A 17,462-nucleotide genomic window follows, 5' to 3' on the forward strand; every position below is an offset into this window, starting at 1 on the left:
TGGGGCCCCCACCCGGAAAGGAGGTCGGCTGCCCCTCAGCCATGAGGGAGTCCCCTTGTGACTCAGGTCCCGGTTGCATGGCACTGGCCGTCGCCTCAAGAGGCTCGGCGACCGCTAGCGGGGTGCCATCTGCAGCCGGGTTGGTGGAAGAGTCCAGGGGCTCCTCGGAGGCGGGAGCGGAAGCAGTGGGTAAGGGGACGGAACATGGGGAAAGGGGGGCTGAGGCGAGGTCGCTCAGATCGAGGCCCGCTGGCAGAGGGTCGTCCTCCCCCTGGGTAACCGGGGTCAGACCCAGGGCCTCGATCTCCTCATAAATGGAGGGGAGATCACCTTCCACCACCCCAGGGCTCTCCCCGTCTGTACCCAAAGCAACGCTCGCCTTGGTGCATACAGGGGCTACAGATTGTAAGGGGGCGAGAGGGGCTCCATCAGGGGCTTCCATAGGAAGGGACACCGGAGGAGGGGTAGTGCTTTCCTCCGATGCTGCCACGTCTTCCCTAGCCGGTAATGGTGGACAAAACCCACCCGGGAGCAAAGCGGAAGGCTCAGCATCGGTGCCCCCCTTCCTGGTCTTCCGGGGGGCTACCGCATCAGATGGGAGGAGCGGAGCTCGAGCCTTCCGCTTGCCCCGCTTCCCCTGTACTAAGGACCAGCCCTCCATGGCATCATCTGGGGGCTGGCTAACAGGTATTGGGTCAGGGAGCAAGGACGAAAGCTTAGGGACTCGGGGAGGTAATGGTGGGGTAACATGTAGGAGGGAGGATTCTCCCTGGGGCATGCCCTCTTCTATGCCCGGAGGTATCCCTACCTCACCCTCCTCTACAGGCCCTGCCAGAACGCAGGAGGCAGAGGCGTGGCCCTCCCGCTCGTCTAGGCGCACTGGGGGAGATACCCCTTGGGCCCGAGCGGGAGCTTTGGTGGGCCGGAAAGGAGGAGGGGCGGCTTCGGGCGCCGGGTAGCTAGGGGCACCGGCGATGACGGGGCCGGCGCCCTGCCGGGGCTCGGGGGTCTCGGATGTCCCTCCGTGCCGGGCCAAGGGGCAGTCCCTCCGGACGTGTCCCATCGCCCGGCAGAGGTAGCACCGGGCCTCCCCCGTTGAATAATGCACCCGGTAGCGGGCCCCCTGGTAGGGGACCAAGAAGGACCCCTCAAGCGCCGCTCCGTCACGTGCCGCCGGCGGCAGTTGTAACTTTACCTGCCGGCGGAATGAGAGGACATGACGGAGGGCGGGGTCTTTGCAGCCCAATGGGAGAGGGCTGACCACAGAGATCGGCCTTCCCAGGGTAGAGAGGGCGGGTAACAGGGCGGCATTTGGAAGGAATGGAGGGACAGAAGTCAGGACCAGTCGGGCGCCCAGGTCTTCTAGCGGCTCCAGGGGGACGTACACGCCCCCTACCGCCAGGCCCTTCTCCACTGCCTCCTGGGCGGCGGCCTCCGATGCTAGGAAGAAGACGACCTTTCCGTTCATCTTGGAGGCCGCCACAATGGCCGTGGGCCCCACCACCCTTGCCAACGCCCGCACGTAGGTCTCCACGTGGGGCGAGGCGGGTACCAGGAGGCAACGGATGCCGTGCTTCCTAGTCAAGGTGGGGAAGGGGCCCCGGCCGCTATAGATGGTAGCAGAGGCGGTGGATGGGGGAGATGACGTAGCGGCTGGCGGGGGGGCCGCCGCCACCTGGGCATATGCCCTGGGGGTCGAGGGAGGGACACCCACAGAGCTGGTGGAAGGAACAGCAGGGAGGGACGCCGCGGCCGGTTGCGGGGCCGTGGCAGTGGGGGCACCCCCTGCCATGGAGGGCCTGGCTTTTTTAGCGGGGCCTTTACCCTTCTTTGTGCCCTGGCCCTTCCTGCCGGTTGGAGGGACTCCCCCAGAGTCAGAGGGGGCGAGGGACGTGGCAGCAGCGGAGGTCACCTCGTTACCCACCGCTGCCGGCACTCCAGCAGGGGTGGTAGTAGGTGGCTCGGCAGCGGCGGTTGAGGTAGAGGCTAGGGAGGACGATGGTGGGGCGGGTGGAGGAGGGGCAGCAGGGTCCGCCCAAGGGGTCTCACTCTCCTCGTCCCCTGCCATAATGAGGATGGGGGGAGAGCAAACACTGGAGGGGGGGTAAGGAAGGGGGAAGCAGGTCGACCACTCCTCCCCGCTAGGCTGTAGGTAGGGGAGGAGGGCGCCGAAAAAGGAGGGGGTGGATGGGGGTGGGCTATCAAGAGCTAGGGGTCAGTCACCGACCCAGGGAAGGTTTCCGGCTCCTCTTGTTGCACCAAGGAAGGGAGGATAGAACAGCATTGGGGGGTGCAGTGAGACAGAATCAAACTAAAACGGGGAGGGGTACAAGCGCAAGGGAGGGGACATGGGCGCACGAGGGGAGGGGCTAATCAGGGCAAGGGGACCGCAGGGGGAAGGGAGCAACCAGGCGGGAAATGGGGCAGAGGAACCACGGGGCTAGCTTTAGAGGCTGGGGCGGGTCAAACAGACAAAGGCTGCAGAGGGAAAGGGCGGGGCAGGCAAACAAACTGGAGCTAGCAAGGGGCTGGGGCAAGGGGGAGGGGCAAAAGGCAGCAAGGGGCAAATGGGTAGGCAGCAGGGGTAAAGCTGGGGGCTTGCTGCAGGGGGGAGGAGGTCAGTCCAAAAGGGGGGGGAACGTGCACCTACGTGCGCTTGTAACAAAAGGAAAAGCAGTTTAGGCTGGCTGCTGTATCAGGCCCAATGGTGGCAACAGGGCATGGCAAGCCTAGGTGAGCAGCTGAGTCCCAGAGGCAGGAGCTCGAGGCAGATGGTGAGTAGTCGGTGGGGGTGGTGGAGGGGGCAACGATGATGGTGGTGGTGGGGATCGGGGGGGGACACAGAAGGACCAGGGGGCAGGCTCCACGCCACACCCCCTGTGTCCCCACAAACACAGTCTAGATCCCCACCACAAGAACACAGTTCAAAAGTTACTCAGTCCGGGAGGGCCCCCTCCACGGTGGTCTGTAGAATTCCTACGCGTTCCCCCACTGGCAGATGGTCCTCTTCTTCTCCTCAGGGCTCCAGCAGCTCCCCAGCAGCAAACGCAGCAGCTCCAGGCGGCAGTCTGGTGGCCAGCAGGAAAGACCCTTCTCAGGTGGTGGTCAATGATGGTGGCATGCCCAGCAGCAGGAGCAATGGCTGGGGTCTCTCCCTCCCCTCCTCTGGGGAGTGGGCCAGCAGGCCCCTCCCAAGGGGCTTTAGCTGGAGCAGCAGCAACCAAGGGTGTGGGTGGGTCTAGCAGTCAGCCAGCAAGCAGGTAGTAGAGAAAGAGGAGGAGGAGCAGCCCCCTATCTCTCTCCCTCCAGGCCAGAGGGCTACAGAAGAGTGATCTGTTAATCCCAGGTCAGACAGGGTTTCTGTTCCCTGAGTGACCAGAGCAGGGGCTGCACTAGAGTAATCAGGAACCTACTAGAACCAGTTAAGGCAGGCAGGCTAATTAGGACACCTGGAGCCAATTAAGAAGAAGCTGCTAGAATCAATTAAGGCAGGCTAATCAGGGCACCTGGGTTTTAAAAAGGAGCTCACTTCAGTTTGTGGTATGAGTGTGAGGAGCTGGGAGCAAGAGGTGCAAGGAGCTGAGACTGAGAGTGAGAGGGTGTGCTGCTGGAGGACTGAGGAGCACAAGCGTTATCAGACACCAGGAGGAATGTCCTGTGGTGAGAATAAGGAAGGTGTTTGGAGGAGGCCATGGGGAAGTAGCCCAGGGAGTTGTAGCTGTCATGTAGCTGTTACAGGAGGCACTATAGACAGCTGCAGTCCACAGGGCCCTGGGCTGGAACCCGGAGTAGAGGGCGGGCCCGGGTTCCCCCCAAACCTCCCAATTGACCTGGACTGTGGGTTCTTCCAGAGAGGAAGGTCTCTGGGCTGTTCCCCAACCCACATGGTGAATCTCTGAGGCAAGAAAATCCGCCAATAAGCGTAGGACCCACCAAGATAGAGGAGGAACTTTGTCACACTGGCCATGGAACTCAGAAATCCTAACTAGTCTCCTCTGGCTCCGACTCCTTGATCAGATTTTTATCTCAGAGAAATGAACAGAACTCATGGGATTTCCTCTGTTTGGAGGTCAGTTGAATGCCCAGTTCTTCCTGTGTCCCAAATATGCTCCGTGTGTCAACTCCCTCCCAACTTTGCACAGGAAAGAATTTTTAAAGCCCTTTGTGTTTACATGGCTAAAATAAACACATAAAATGAAACTCTCTATGATCTGTGACAAAGTTCCTCCTCTGCCTTGGTGGGTCCTGTGCTTATTGGAGGATTTGCTCGCCTCAGAGATTCACAGGATCCCTCAGTTTGGACACCTTTTTGCCAGTGGCTCAAACCTGTTGTTCACGCAGCTAACCTCTAATCACTGGCCAGCATGGAGAAAAGGAGGAAAACAATCCCTGCAGTCTCTGCTGACCCACCTAGGGGGTCGGGGGACAGGCCAGAGACCTTTCCCTCTGGTGGAACCCACAGTCCAGGCCAACTCCTCTTATATCAAATAGGGAGTTGGAGGGATGGGGGGACTTCCGGATTCCAGCCCAGGGCCCTGTGGATTGCAGCTGTCTACAGTGTCTCCTGTAACAGCTGTGTGACAGCTACAACTCCCTGGCTACTTCCCCATGGCCTCCTCCCAACACCTTCTTTATCTTCACCACAGGACCTTCCTCCTGATGTCTGATAACTCTTGTACTCCTCAGTCCTCCAGCAGTACGCCTACTCACTCTCAGCTCCTTGTGCGCCTCTTGCTCCCAGCTCCTCACATGCACCTCAGTAACTGAAGTGAGGTCCTTTTTAAAACCAGGTGCCCTGATTAGCCTGCCTGTCCTAATTGATTCTAGTGGCTTTCTGATTGTTCTGGAACAGCCCATTATCTTACTCAGGGAAAAGGGACCTGCTTAATCTGGGGCTAATATATCTACCTTTTATCACTCTCCTGTAGCCATCTGGCCTGACCCTGTCACAGAGCTTATTGTTTATTGGGCTCGTGGAAGAATCTCCAAATCTCCAAACAAGCAACTTTCCTGATGAAGCTCAGTAAATTTTCAGGGATATAAGTGTCTTTTTTTCTAGTCCTATTCTTATTTGGGGTCAATAATCATATAAGGGGAAGATTTATGCTGCTCTCTTCTCTTTGGAACCAGATCTGCTGTTCCTGTCTGTCAGCACAGCAAATATCAGCTCTGAGATGTGACTTCCCCAGGCTTTCACCCGTCGTTGGGAGGCAGCTGGCTCTGAGATCACAGCCAAACCAGGCTGGGTGAGGTATTCTTTCCTGATGCTTAAAACATGGAATGTAATACTGGCGATAGGCACTCTCTTTGCAGGTGGAGGCTGGGAGATTCTCCCCGTGAGGAAAGGGAGACCATGTTGGAGGTGAGAAGTTAGCTCTTAAAAAGTAATGTATCTTTAAAGGGTTTTTGGAGGAGCCTTCATGATTTAGGAGGAGAACAGCTCGCAGAACCTTTGTTGCCATGGCTATCTCAGCCCTTCCTGTCACTAGCTCACTCAGAACTTGTTTCTCCTATGCGGAGGCTCTATGATGCTCTGATCTCAGAGACATGTCTCCAGAGCAGGGTGCAGGTGGGAAATAAAAACCAGAAAGAGCCCAGGGAAGTGCTCAGAGTGAGATTTCTAGCATGGGCTTGCTTTCTTTCTATTAGAATATTATACATTTTGTAGCCCTTTAATAGCAGTGGAATTGGAATTTTCAAAGGAGACCTGTTTCAGAATTTTACTGAGAGTTGTGCATCTAGTTCTTTTGAAAATCCCAGTCTAAGAATTGAGAGCACTTTATATTCTCCTTATTTACATTAACTGCCTGAAATGTTCAAAGGTCCCTATTCTGACAAGGATCAAGGTGTAGCCTGTGCTAATGTAGTGTGTCTCCCTGTTCCCCTTCACTGGCTAGAAGATGTACAGTGGTTTATAGGACTCCAACAATCTTTGAGCTAGCAGGGCTGAGTGTTTATCTCAACCAATAAAAGCTCAGGTTTTCCAGCCATGAGTTCAGTTCTCATGGATATGCCACTCAAACATCGATGTCGTGAGAACTGGACCAGACAAGGCAGTCTCTGAGTTCTCCAGGCAATGGATCCCATCTGTGTTGGCTTCCCCCCAAGCTGTCCACCTAATCACCATTGTACCTGAGTGCCTCACAGCAAAAGAGGAGGACGGTAATATTATCCCCATGTCTGTAAGGGGAACTGAGGCACAGAGACTGTGAATGTCAAAGGACTTTTGGGGGATCAGGCAAAAAACTCTCAGTGAAGAACAATGGGCACTTAAGTTCCTAATTCTCTTGGAAAATCCCAGAGGGGAGAGGATATGAGTTAACCGTGGTCAGAGAGATTGTCTATGGGAGGGTGGATATAGAACCCAGCTCCCCAAAGTCCAAAACCAATGCTTACCCACAAAGCCACCCTCCCCCCGTACAACATGCTGCTGTCCTTTACAGTGAGATTTTTACAGTTGCTTGACATTCTTTGGCAAAAATAAATGAATACATAAATAATTTTGCCAACAAATTGTGGATGGGAAAATCTGTCTTAAATATTTAAAAAATACCAAACAAACAGAAAATTACAAAGAAAATTATTTTTTCATTAAATTTTGAATTAATCATTTCAATACTTAAATTTTCAAACAGGAAAAAGCGAGATAAGGTCATTTTTGTCACTTTCTCCCACTTCTTGACTTTTCTCCTGCCCCCATTTTTCCAAATGGCAAACTAAAGATGGGTAAGAAAAAGGGACGGGGGAAATGGAAAATTGAAAAATCACTAATTTAAACCCAAATGTTTTGTGCTTTTGAAAGATGAATTGAATTAAAATTTCAGTATGAATGAGATCAAAGTAAAAATTAGGGCTTAAATAGGAATGAAGTTAATATGATTATTTTGTTTCATTTAAAAATTTCCCCATCAACAAATTTATACAAATAATAACATTTTTTCCATTAAAATATTTCACAGGAAATGATAGATTTCTCAATCAGCTCCTAGAAAATTTCCAAAGTTTTAATGGCAATCAGATGTCCTCATCATGTGATTCCTTTGAACATCTCAGGCTAAGTGCATACATGGAAATCTTTGTGTTCACAATTTCAAATGCTGGGATTTAAAGGCAAGCACCACAAGCCATAGGCACCACGATAAAAAAGACAGTGACCAAGAGGTAGGGTGCGCCTGCTCTTCGCACTTCACTCAGTGAGACTAAACCTCTTCTGTGGAGGTGCCACTAGAAAGGGACAAAGTTGCTTGCTGTGTTAATGTGGATTGCAGGTGCTCAGTAGCTCTGATAGTGAGTCCATAAATTCAGCATCTGAATCCCCTAAATCAGTGGTTCTCAAGTTTTTCCATTCCAGATCCCCTCTCATCTAGCAGGCATCTCCCTGCCATTGAGCAATATGTGTAGATCAGTCTGCTCATTGTGACCACCAGAAACATGTTTGTGACCCTCATGTTGAGAATCCCTGGACTCTGAGAACCTCTGAAAAAGTGCAACCCGCTCCTTCCCAGGACAGGGCCTCTCGACACCAAGAACACTCTGTAGAACATGGAAGGGTGCAAGGTCATGACTGAAGTCTGTGGTTTTCTAGGGCCTGTTTGGTAAGCAGGCCACTCGTCCTCACCCCCAAGTACCCCATGATTGCAAATCCCTCCTAGAGTCTGCTAAAGTAGGGTTCCCCTACAGTGGGGCTGAGGACAAAGTGATAAATTTAGGAAAATTAGGAAACTCACAAACACAACATTGGTCTTAAGGTGAGGTTAGTATTGACAATATCATAATATAAAGGGAGGAAAAATCAAGAACTTTTTTATCATTATTATAACTATTATTTATTATTTATTCATTTTGCAGGTATCATGTAAGGACACAAAATGGAGCAAGAGAACCTCACCACCACAGTGACAGAATTTGTCCTCTTGAGCCTCACCCAAATTCCCGAGGTACAGTGATTCCTCTTCATCAGCTTCTTCATAGTTTATCTGACAACCTGGCTGGGAAACTTCACCATCATCACCACTGTGATCACCAGCCACCGGCCCCACACCCCCATGTACTTCTTGCTGGCCAACTTGCCTTTCCTAGATGTCAGAAACTTATCAGTCAATGCTCCCAAATTGCTGTTGGGTCTCCTCTCCCAGAGCAGAACCATCTCATTAAACGAGCGCATCCTCCAGATGTTCTTCTTCCACTTCATCGCTGGTGCGATGTTTGGTGTCCTCATGGTGACGGCTGCTGATCGATATGTGGCCATCTATAAACCATTGCGTTACTTGATTATCATGAACTGTGGTGTCTGCGTGGGGCTGGTGGCAGGGGCACGGCTGGATGGATTGGCTCACTCTGCTGTTCAGATTGGATTGATTCTCTAGTTGCCATTCTGTGGTCTGAACATCCTGGACAATTTCTACTGTGATGTCCCTCAAGTCATCAAACTGGCCTGCATGGATATCTACTTGGTTGAGTTGCTGATGGTCTCTAATGGCAGGGTGCTTGTCATAATAATATTTAGCCTCCTGCTCATTTCCTACACTGTCATCTTAGTAAAGTTAAGAACAGATGTCACAGAAGGGAAGCGCAAAGCTCTGTCCACCTGCGAAGCCCAGGTGAGCTTAATATTCATACCTTGAATCTTCATCTATGCACGGCCCTTCCATAAATTCCCCATGCACAAGCTGGCCTCAGTCATTTAGACTGTAATCACCCCAATGCTGAACCCGATTATCTACACGCTGAGAAACGCCGAGATGAAAAAGGCCATCAGAACACTGATAAGCTGAATGCTCTTCTCAGGGAGCAAAATAAAAACATAATATTTCTAATTATCACTTTATTTAAATTATGTTTATGTTATAATTATTCTCATACATGAACTTCCCATAAAAAGTTAGCCAATCTCATTCATATCCTGTATCATTTACCTTTAAAATACCAATTTACGTTTGGTCAAACTCTTATAATTATCTGTGGATTTATTTTGTTCACATTCCAATAATGGTAAGTATACATTATAATATCTCTACAATCTTGATATAGGGGTGTTTTCCTTTTTTTTTCTATTGGAGGATTCCACATAGTTTGTCTTCAAGCCACTAATGTTGGAGGATGTGTTTGTTTCCAAAAATTTGCTACTATACATTCAGCTTCTAGTAGTATTTATGTTATCAATAACCAACAGTGGAGTGTAAATATGGGCTTTGTGGGTAGCCTACCTTTAGTTACTTTGAAAATTCTATTATTCTTTTCTGCCAAAATATTAATTCCTTATATTTCCACCCTATTTATGCAAAGAGGCCCTGGAATAGGCCTCACCTGTGAATAATCTTTCTATCCCGGTTGATGGCCTCCAGGAATTTGGGCTTTGCACATGGGATTTGATATAATGTTTCAGTTGAAAATACACCAGAACTGGTGTATTCATATCCACCAAGAGTTCTTTTATGGCATCAGTGTTTATAATTGTAGCATGACTAAAAAACTGGTCAATGGTGGTATACTCTTTCCCTCCCATACTTCATCTATGGGGTTAGATAATGCTGGTTGAAATTCTGGGATGTTTTATGCAGATGTAAAAGGAAGGAGAAGTGGCTATGCTGCACCTTTATCAAACTGCATCTCTAAAGTATTGTTATGACATATGGCTTCTTTTTCTTTTGTGCTTGTCTCAATATTTTAGGAATAAAATAAATTGTATTAGAAATCAGATCTCAAGATATCAGAGATCAGATATATGTACTGTGTGAAATATCAGAGGGGTAGCCGTGTTAGTCTGAATCTGTAAAAAGCAACAGAGGGTCCTGTGGCACCTTTAAGACTAACAGAAGTTTTCGTGGGTGAATGCCCACTTGCATCTGATGAAGTGGGCATTCACCCACGAAAGCTTATGCTCCAATACTTCTGCTAGTCTTAAAGGTGCCACAGGACCCTCTGTTGTGTGAAATATGTCTGCGACCAGAAAAGATCAAATACTGAATGCTCATGAAAAAAACGTGCTCACAAATGAATTATAGACTAAGAGCACCAATCTTCTTTGAGTCAATGGGACAAGCTCGTGTAAATTGTAGTTAGATGAGGCCCTGAAACATAAACCCTTGTATCAGAGGCCCGGTATGAGGCCTAAGGTCTGAACTAAAGTAATGGTCAAGCCTTTGTTAACATAAAGCAAAGTTAAGCTGTGAGCAAGAGGCAGGCCCTGCTCAGAGTCTGACAAGGAGAGGGCTGATGTTGCAAAAACACACATACCTAAAAGGTACTGAACACTAGAGATATAAACATGTGCCAGGATGGTACCAGAATACTCTGATACTAGCACATTCCACACAGATAACAAGGAACCTGCTGACCCATCCTAAAGACAGGGGCAAAAGGGTAATATGATGGATTGGGACAGGTTTCAGAGTGGTAGCCATGTTAGTCTGTATCAACAAAAAGAATGACTAACAAATTTATTTGCGCATAAGCTTTCATGAGCTAAAACCCACTTCATCGGATGCATGCAGTGGCAGAGCAATGTGCCAGCAATGCCCCTTTTTTCATGTTCTCTGAGTGTATATATATATATATATCTTCCTACTGTATTTTCCACTGCATGCATCCAATGAAGTAGGTTTTAGCCCAAGAAAGCTTATGCTCAAATAAATTTGTGAGTCTCTAAAGAGCCACAAGTACTCCTCGTTCTTTTTGATGATGAATGGGGTTGTTTTAATCGAACCAACATGTGATAGGCGGCACCTTACTACGTAGAGGGGTTGTACCTCAATACATCAGGAGTGAGGTGTAACTTGTTGGTACCTGTGTATAAGAATGCACCCCTGAGGGGTTGTCTTTGTCTGGCCTAGGGGGGCACTGGTAAATCCCACCACTGACTGAGCCACTCCATTGTCAGGGAGCACATATGTACTAGCGGAACTGTAGACATCTGATCCGGGGAGCTAGACACTGTGTTTCATTTGGCAATAAACCTGGCTGGGTGCCTTCGTACCTTATTGGAGTCCGTGGTCCTTGGGGTTTCTCTCAAGGTCTGGTGCGCCAGCTATCTGCAGAGCCGGGGACGCACACAGGGGGAACATATGCACGCAGCCAACTGTTATCAACATTGGATGGAGCAGAGCACCACACTGGTGACACTTGACAACATAAATCAGTGTAGCTTCCTTGAAACTCATAGGAAAGTTGGTGTTAATTAGCACATCTCCTTTGGAGTCAATGAGCCAGTTCCCCAGTAAGTATAAATCAGTGTAGCTCCATTGTACTCCATAAGGCCAGATACCCCGCTGGAGTAAATTTGTGTAGCTCTGTTGACACTAATGGGACAGCTCTACCACTGCTGTAAATTGGAATCACTCCACTGATGATAAAAAATCAGATTCTCAGCCGCCATAGACCAATGAGCTAATGTAAATTAGCATAGCTAAACTGTGATCAATGAAACCGATCCCCAGCTGGTGTAAATCAACATCATTCCATTGTAGTCAATTGGCCAGGTCCTCGGCGGGGCTAAAAAACTACGGTTCAGTGAAGGTCTTCTATCTGGTGAGCACAGATATTATTCCTGGCTGGAATATCATCATCAACATCATGAACAAAGTTCTCACCAGGGACATCTGTGCCAAAGCCCTGAACTCAACAGGCATGCACAGGAGTACCTGAGAGCACATTATGATGTAATGATACTTCACAGGGTGTGACAGGGACAGGGTTTCATAGGGGTTACTAAGAACATGGTGTTAAAGGTACAGGGCTGCACACAGTCCTTTCAGGGTAGAGTATGAATGGGAAGCGGATGCCCAGGGTTAATATGTCTTAGGAGTATGTACTGTGTCTTTAAGAGCAGAGCACTGGACTGGGGCTAGCATTCTAGTGTCACCTTTGCCAGACACATGGCTCGGAGCTCTGGGCTCTCCTTTAGCTTTTGGAACACGTTTTAGTTCTAATAATGCCTTTCTCTGTAGACTCCAGAATGTTTCTCCTCCTTATGAATTCACAACACATGGTACCAGAGTGAGGTAGAAGAGAGGACAGAGAAAAGAGGACTGTGGTGAAGGAATAAAGGAGTCATCATGGAGATGGAGCATCTAAAAGCCCCCAAATAGTTGAAACTCCCAGGTAATGCAGCAGACTCCTGGAAGAGTTTCAAACAGAGATTCTATCTATCTATCTATCTATCTATCTATCTATCTATCTATCTATCTATCTATCTATCTATCTATCTATCTATCTATCACATCAAATAGAAATATATCATTATGACAAAATGAGATTGTTAGGACAAGTAATAGGCCTATCTGTCTGCCCCACCTCAAAGGGTCCTGGAGCCCAAGCTCCTGCCCGAGCCTAGATGTTTACACTGCAATTAAACCGCTTGTTAACCTGAGCCCAGTGAGCTCAAGTCAGCTGGTGTGGGCCAGTAGCAGGTTTTTAATTGCAGTGCAGACACACTATAAGAGGTAACCAAAGTCAAAGACTGAAAACTAAGGGCCAGATCCTGAGCTTGTGTAAACTGACACAGTTGAACTGATTCCAGAGTAGCTAGGGCTATTTATGCCAACTCAGGATCTGGTTCTTCGCTTTCAGTGGAACTACAATGATTTAAATGACCTGGGGATCTGTTCCATTGACTTCCATGGAGCTGTGGCTGATTTACACCTGCTTGAGATCCAGTCCGTTACACAGTTTCAGATCCATAAACTTTGCCTGTCATTCTGAACCAAAGATGAGTCCAAAGTTCTTAACCCATCTGCCCTTCCATGGCTCTTTGTCCCATGGGATTAATTACAAGAATGGAACTTTTAATGGCTACACAGTGATTCAGTCCCACTGGGTCAGAACGCTGGAGGAATTCAGTGTTGCAGACATTTTTTGTATCTGATTTTCAACTTCTACTGGGATGAATGGCCCAACCTTTCTTTCTTTCTTTCTTTCTTTCTTTCTTTCTTTCTTTCTTTCTTTCTTTCTTTCTTTCTTTCTTTCTTTCTCAGCAATTACTATTTTTCCCTTTACTCAGACGACACTAAAACAAAACACTCATTAGGCTGCAGGAGCAATGGTTCATGACATTTTAAAAACATGTAATTCATATGGGTTGTAGTTATCTCAGAGGGATTGAACAGTTATAAAGGACCAGAAGTCCAGCTGGTGTTAACCAGTGTAGCTCCATTTGAGTCAATGGGTCCATACCCCCAGCTGGTATAAAACATCCATAGCTCCACTGGATTAAATGTGTCAGTTCTCCCCCTTTTGTAAATTGATGCAGTTCCACTGAAATCAATGGGGCCAGATTCCCAGCTGCTGTAAACCAGACATAACCCCATATAGTCAATTATGCTATTTCCAAAGATGGGATGAATTAGTTTAGTGCTATGGAGTTATGGTAATTTACATAAGCTAAATATCCTTCCTGTAATGCCTAATTTTTTCTATCTTTGTATCTGAGAGTCTTATTTCTTAACACCACTAGCCCATATTAAACCTCATGGAAGATTCCAAGATCATGGTTAATAGACAGAAATCTGAGAGATGTGTACCCAGCCATTAACAAAAAGCTGTAGTGGGGCATCAGTTTAGTTACATTCTTTTGAAATATGATGTTCGTCTGGACAGTGCAGGGTAAGTTAGCAACCCAAATTTGGGGTCAATTGAGCCAGAGGTTCCGGATATATAAGTCCTAAGAAAATGGCCTTGTTATTTTATTTTATTTATTTATTTTTTCACAGACCTGGAGATCAAACTGTTGATGTGATGAAGGTCAAAATGGTCTCTGTCTGCCAACTTTTAACCCGGGATAGTGCATGGCACCTACTAAATCTTTGGGAAACCCAAACTTAGAATAGTATTTAAGAAGTTGTTCACTTTTACAGTGTGCATACACCAATACAGAAACACAGATAGATGGTTTCCATGAGCCCCATTTGATATGTTTTAAAGCTCAACTCTTTTAAGTGCTCTAAACATTCAAATGGTTACTGTTAATGTTCCAGATTTGGATCATGTGACCATGGGGTTGACAAGTTACACCCCACCCAAAATGGTTTTGTTCTGCTGCCTCGTACTGTTAAACTGAGAGTTACTAATGACTGGAGGAATCACGGACCTCACTGAGATTGCTGGCTGTGAATTTGTGAGTTCTGGGTGGCCGTTTCATTTTGGGGGATGTAATCAAAGTCTTTGGGTGTAAAAAATAGACATGCGATTCTTTCCTGAAAGGGGAGAGGTGATTAGAGGGCAGAGGAGTGGGGGAACTGGCGGAAAGAGGTTTGGACTACAGTGAGGGGTGGGGTTTATGGGGAAGGCGACAAATGGAGATAGAAGATGGAGAGAGGTTGGGAGGTCTGGTGAGGGAGGCATGGGGATTTGGGGAATGGAGAGGTGGGACATTGGGCAGGGGGAGGTTGGAGGTGAGTGTCAGGAGGACTGGGTGAGAATAGCAGCAGGGGCAACCATCAGCCCAGCATTCTCCCTTCCTGGGTCTGTGTCCAAAACTGGGAGTGGGGGTTCTTGCCCCTCTAAGGTGGGCTGAGGCCCTCTACCTATTCCCCATGTGGCCAGGATCTGGGGAGCTGAGAACAGGGAAACTTCCTGCCTGTCAGAGACTCTGAAACACTCAGGAGGGGGCTGAGAACAGCCACTGAGATGAATGGAGCAGTTCCCACATCTTAAAGCTATTGTCCCAGGCTGTATCATCTCCATGGGGTGTTCTCATTCGGTAGAGACCATTCCATTGAGATGGACTTGCCCTGTCACACCTCTCAGAGCCCCCAGTGCTGCAGATGGGTGTGCAGAGGAGCCCTTTCCTTTCATCCTCCTTCTAGCCTTGCTGTCTAAAGGACGATGTTTCTAAGGCCATGTCTACACTTTAAATGTATGTCAACGTAAGTTACATTGGCACACAGCCACCACAGCTATTAAATCGCTTGTGCGTGTGCACACTACACTCCTTGTGTCAGTGGTGTTCATCCTCACCAGAAGCACTTGTAATAATTCAGAGAGCAGTGCACCGTGGGTAAGTATCCCAGCATGCAACTCACTGCCTTCCAGCACAGGGTCTTTTGGGAAGTTCTTGTAGTGCCTGGTAGGGCTGAAACAAGTTTCGCAGGGTGACTGGGAGCATAGTGTCAACTTCCCATAATGCAGTGTTCTCCATTCCATATTTTCATCTGCAGCCCATAATATTTTACACCTTCTTTTCAAAGTCCCATAAATATGCACGTCCCTCCTCGCTGTCCACCATCTCTGACAGAGGCACGGAGACTGCACAGTTTGGCACTATTGTTATGAGCATCGCGAGTATGGGGCACCTGATCCTTCAGTATTTGCAGAGCTGCCAGAGGAGCCATGGAGAACATGATGATTCCTTAGAGGCTAGCTTGCTGTGGGACTTAGAAAGAAACAATTCAAGGTTGCTGTTGGAGTCCACAGAGCAGCTGGAGATTGTAGAGCAGCGCTTCTGGGCTTGAGAAACAAGCACTGACTGGTGGGATCGATTTCAGGCAGGTTTGTGATGATGAGCAGTGGCTGTGCAAGGTCACATTCCTGGATCTGTGTGCTGAACTTGCCTCAGCCCTTCAGTACAAGGACACCAAAATGATAGCCGTGCTGACAGAAGAAGTGAATGGTGATTGCACTGTGGAAACATGCAACACAGGTCGGTCAGGAATCATTTTGGAGTCAGGAAATCAATTTCAAGGGCCGCTGTCATGCAAGTGTACAGGGTCATTAATTGACTCCTGCTACGCAGGACTGTGACTCTAGGCAATGTGCAGGACATAGTGGATGGATTTGCAGCAATTCCCGAACTGCTGTGGGTCCATAGATGGCACATGTGTCCCTATTTTAGCATCAGACCACCCTGCCACAGAGTACATCAACAGAAGGGACTACTTTTCTATGGCTATGCAAGTGCTGGTGGGTCATCAGGGATGCTTCACCAACTTCAGTGTTGGCTAGTCAGAGAAGGTGCATGATGCTCACATATTTAAGAACACAGGCCCATTCAAAAAGCTGAAAGCAGGGACTTTCTAACCTGAGCAGCTGATTGCCATTGGGAATGTTGAAATGCCAATAGTGATCCTGGGCAACCCCTTGCTTCCATGGCTCATGAAGCCATACACCGGGCACTTTGACAGCACCAAGGACTGCTTCAGCTACAGGCAGAGAATGACAGATGAATGTGCCTTTGGTCATCTGAAGGGACACTGATATTGTTTACTTACAAGATTGGCAAAAAGTGACAAAGAGTCCTGTGCCACCTTATAGACTAACAGACGTATTGGAGCATAAGCTTTCGTGGGTGAATACCCACTTCACCCACGAAAGATTATGCTCCAATACATCTGTTAGTCTATAAGGTGGCACAGGACTCTTTGTCGCTTTTTGCAGATCCAGACTAATACGGCTACCCCTCTGATACTTTACAAGATTGGAACTCAGTGAGAAAAATATCCCACTGGTTATAGCTGCCTCCTGTGTCCTTCATAACATCTGTGAAGCAAAGGGGGAGACGTTTCTATCGGGGTGGAGATGGAGTGGCTGTCTGCTGAATTTGAACAGCCAGATACAAAGGCTATAAAAGAGCTCAACCCAGAGTTAGATGACTGAGGGAGGCTTTGTAGATGTTCACATTTCTATGGCTGGATCCAAGCTGTGCTTGCACAGCCTCTTCTCCCCACAGGCCCAAGAAATCCAATATCTCCTGCATACTACAGGCAGGAACGCGTCTGGAACATGTAGCCAGTATGGTCAACAGGGAAGTTATACACAACAAAGGAGAGCTGCTGGGTGGGCTCGCCATGTCAGGCAACCAAGAAAAAGAATTTCAAAAATTTGCAGGGCTTTAAAGGGGAGGAGGGGCTTCCTGTCCACCTGAACCCTGGGCAGCTGAATTCACAATGGTGACCAGAATGGTCAGTGTGGGGCGTTGTGAGACAGCTCCTGGAGGCCAATAACAGTTGACATTTAAGTGTCTACAATGCATCAATTATATCGACCATGACTCTATGCCACTCAGGGAGGTGGTGTTATTAAATCAGTGTGGCGGGGCACTTACGTTGGTGGGAGCCAAATTGAAGTGAAGAGACTTTGACAACTAGGTCAACATAAGCAGCCCCTGTGCCCCATAGAGCCTCTTTGTCTCAGGCTCAGACCATCTGGTAAATTTCCAAAGCCTGTTCAGTATGAGTGGCTAAAAAGAAACATAAACAAAATGAAAAACTCCAGGAATTTATTAATCATTTCACTTGAGATTGAATTCTCAAATCTCCGAAGCAGCAACTCTCTCAATCTGGCTCAGTAAAGCTCAGGGGGATTTCAGTGAGTCTTTGATCCTAGCACCAGTCTTGGTGCATGGGTCAGATGGGATATAAGGGATAGATTTCCATCACTCTCTCCTGTTTGGAACCAGGTCCCCTGCTCCAGCCAGTCAGAAGAGCAAGGTTCAGATGTGAGATGTGACTTCCCCAGATCATCCTCAATTG

General features: G+C 48.2%; 1 pseudogene; it reads left to right on the top strand.

The window, feature by feature from the left end:
* Nucleotides 1-7,868: 7,868 nt before the first annotated feature.
* LOC135887180 (olfactory receptor 4D1-like) lies at nt 7,869-8,807 on the top strand (annotated as a pseudogene).
* The last annotated feature ends 8,655 nt before the right edge of the window (nt 8,808-17,462 follow it).

Source organism: Emys orbicularis, chromosome 12 (genome assembly GCF_028017835.1).
Source record: "Emys orbicularis isolate rEmyOrb1 chromosome 12, rEmyOrb1.hap1, whole genome shotgun sequence".
NCBI classification, from domain to species: domain Eukaryota; kingdom Metazoa; phylum Chordata; order Testudines; family Emydidae; genus Emys; species Emys orbicularis.